The sequence below is a fragment of the Hibiscus syriacus genome, unplaced genomic scaffold (assembly GCF_006381635.1).
Source record: "Hibiscus syriacus cultivar Baekdansim isolate YM2019G1 unplaced genomic scaffold, ASM638163v2 tig00110584_pilon, whole genome shotgun sequence".
Classification (NCBI taxonomy): domain Eukaryota; kingdom Viridiplantae; phylum Streptophyta; class Magnoliopsida; order Malvales; family Malvaceae; genus Hibiscus; species Hibiscus syriacus.
In genome coordinates, this window is record NW_024062792.1 from 4,798,031 (window position 1) to 4,800,995 (window position 2,965).

At 36.7% G+C, this 2,965-nt stretch overlaps 1 pseudogene; it reads left to right on the forward strand.

The window, feature by feature from the left end:
• The first annotated feature begins 512 nt into the window (after positions 1 to 512).
• On the forward strand, positions 513 to 2,671 carry LOC120133536 (annotated as a pseudogene).
• The last annotated feature ends 294 nt before the right edge of the window (positions 2,672 to 2,965 follow it).

Here is a 2,965-nt window from a genome sequence, read left to right on the forward strand (position 1 = left end):
GAGGATTAATCTATTTTCGTTCTATCAGGATGAAGCAGATTGTATTAAACATGATGTTCTACTTGATGCAATTGGTATTTAAATATAATCGAGATTACTTAAAAAAATAAGTGTTTCCAATTCCTTCAATTTAATTGTTCTTTGATGTAACAACAAGATCAACCTGCCTCTGAGATCCACCTCCAAGCTCTTTTCCTGCTTCTGTCTTCACTGAATCACTACCATCCACGGCCAAGTTCCCTTAAATCTTACTGGATGAATCGGGCTGGGGTTGGGTTGAGTGATTCTGCCACAAAGATGAGAGAAGCGGAGAAGGTGGTTTGTGTAACAGAAGCATCTGGTTTCATCGGCTCTTGGCTTGTCAACTTCTTACTGGATCGTGGTTACAGTGTCAATGCCACTATTCGTGACCCAAGTCAGTGCTAAATAAACTTTCCCTTCTCATTTTCTTTTCTTTTAAACACCAGACAAGCCCAATTTCATGCTTCTATTTACTAGTAACTTGAAATATTATGGGTATTGTTCTCTTGATTTGTTTGGTGCTTATGTTCATAAATGATTCAGAGAAAACCCAGCACTTGCTCGCGCTTGTTGGAGCAAATGAAAGGCTCCATTTGTTCAAAGCGGAGCTACTGGATGAGGGATCATTCGATTCTGCAGTTGAAGGTTGCATTTGGCGTTTTCCATACAACATCTCCTTGATTTATTCCTTCTACTGTGAAGGATCCGCAGGTAATTATCTTTGTTAATGACAGCATAATTTCTGGTTAAGATTCAAAGTATTTGCAATTGGAAAGAACTTATGAGACTTGTAATTGCTAAAATCTGTGATTTAAATTGCGGTTGCGATCACATTTTCGGTTGGGTTGTGGTTATGGCGATTGTGGCAGCGGATGCTATTACGGTCATTGCAGGTGTCACGGTCGTGCAATAATGGTTTTGGATGGCAATTTTACTGCTATATAACGTATGCTATATAGCGGACTACTATTTAAATCCCTGGCTAAAATAGTTCATCACTGGAAACACTCAACTTATCCTTGGGTTATGCAGGAAGAAATGACATTGCAGTGTTTGAATATTGGTTCTGTTGGCTAGTGTTTAACTTGTTCATATTTTCACTAATCAATGGCATATTCAAACTTGCATAATATCATGAATTATTAACTTCTGGTTTCAGGCTGAAATGGTTGAACCTGCAGTGAAGGGAACACTTAATGTTCTTCGAGCCAGTGCTAAAGTTCCATCCATTAAAAGAGTGTTTATAACGTTCTCCCTTGCAGCAGTTGTGTTGACTGGGAAACCTCTGGCTGATGATGTGATTGTCGATGAGACATGGTTCTTTGATCCCGTTCTTTGTCGGAAATCAAAGGTGTTTTACTGTGCTAAGTTTTTGTTATTTTAGTGTACCATCTCCATTACGACCTTTCAAATTGTGGAGCAGCTTTAAGCTGTTGCTAATATTACACACCACTAATTTGAATTCGCTATCAGTTTTAACTGGAAGTTTTAGTTCATCCCGAATTAAACTCCATTCATCTTGATGTTTGACTACTCTAAAAAATTGATCTCAGAAATCTCCCCTTTATTACTGAATATTAGAGATCTAAAGTATCGACAAAAGTTTTTATGTTGATGTTGGATATGCTTTGCCCGTACAATTATTAGTATTTTTCATGTTTTGTTAATCATGGTTCATATTCTGTTTTTGCCAGCAATGGTATATGCTTTCTAAGATTGTAGCAGAGAAGGCTGCATGGGAGTTTTCCAATGAGAGTGGTATTGATATGGTCTCAATAAACCCGGGGATGGTGTCAGAACCTCCTTTACAGCCAACTGTTAATGTTAGTTTGTCGCCGATCATGAAACTTATAGGTGGTAACTTCCAACTAGTAGTAATTTTATCTTTTATCTTCATACTTATCTTTTTGAACATTTGGTATTGGTTACTAGCAAAGTAAACAATAATAGAGTAAAGAACTGCAACCGAGTTTAATTGAGTCGAACGTAAATTACAGGAAAACTCATTTGTAACAATTACTGAAACCTATAGGTATTGTCTGAGTTTGCAAATCTGTTAGTAATTTCTACAGCTTGTACAAAGAAAGAACATCTATATGTATCACTTGAAGCATGATGTGATGGAAGTCAAAACATTACATATCGGTAATATAAATCCCTTTTCTACAATGATATCTTTCTATTTCTTCCTCTTTAACATACCATATACTTGATGCAGGGGCTGAAAATTTTTCCTATGCAACTTTTAGATGGGTGGACGTAAGAGATGTCACAGATGTGCATATACACGCATTTGAGTGTTCTTCAGCTCATGGAAGGTACTTGGTAACCGGGAAACCTATGCACTCTTCTGAAGTTTTGAAGATTTTACGAGAGCTTTACCCTGATCTTAATTTTCCTGAAAGGTAAGACTATGGTATATGATTATATTTACGCGTCCCCAATGAATGATGCATTGCATAACTTGCAACCTGCAATATACTCATTGATGATCCAATTCATTTGTGCTGAAACTCGTTGCTTGCAGTTGTTGGAGGTTAACCTGAAATATATATTGTTAGTGTGGTGTGTGATTGGTGATCCCATTTGGTCTCTTGTTCGAGTAATTGACGAAATGTTTTGGTCATGGAAGAATGTCGGATAAGAAGGGTATTGTTGACGGCTTGAGAGAAAAGAAGTTGTTGACTGTGTGATTCATGCTATGCTACCAGACATTCAGATCATGTTTGATTGTTTCAAGTTACTGTTGAATGCTTTTAATATTCAATGAAAACTTGCCATTTTGTTAGCATCATGACAATTTAGGTGTTCTTATTACCCACAACGTTTCGAGATATTTTCACAGAAAAAAAAATGAGATGAGTATATCAATTTGTCAGCTGATATTCTATCACTTAGTTCAAATATTCCAGTTCTAGTTGATCGCTTGTAAATGTATATGTTA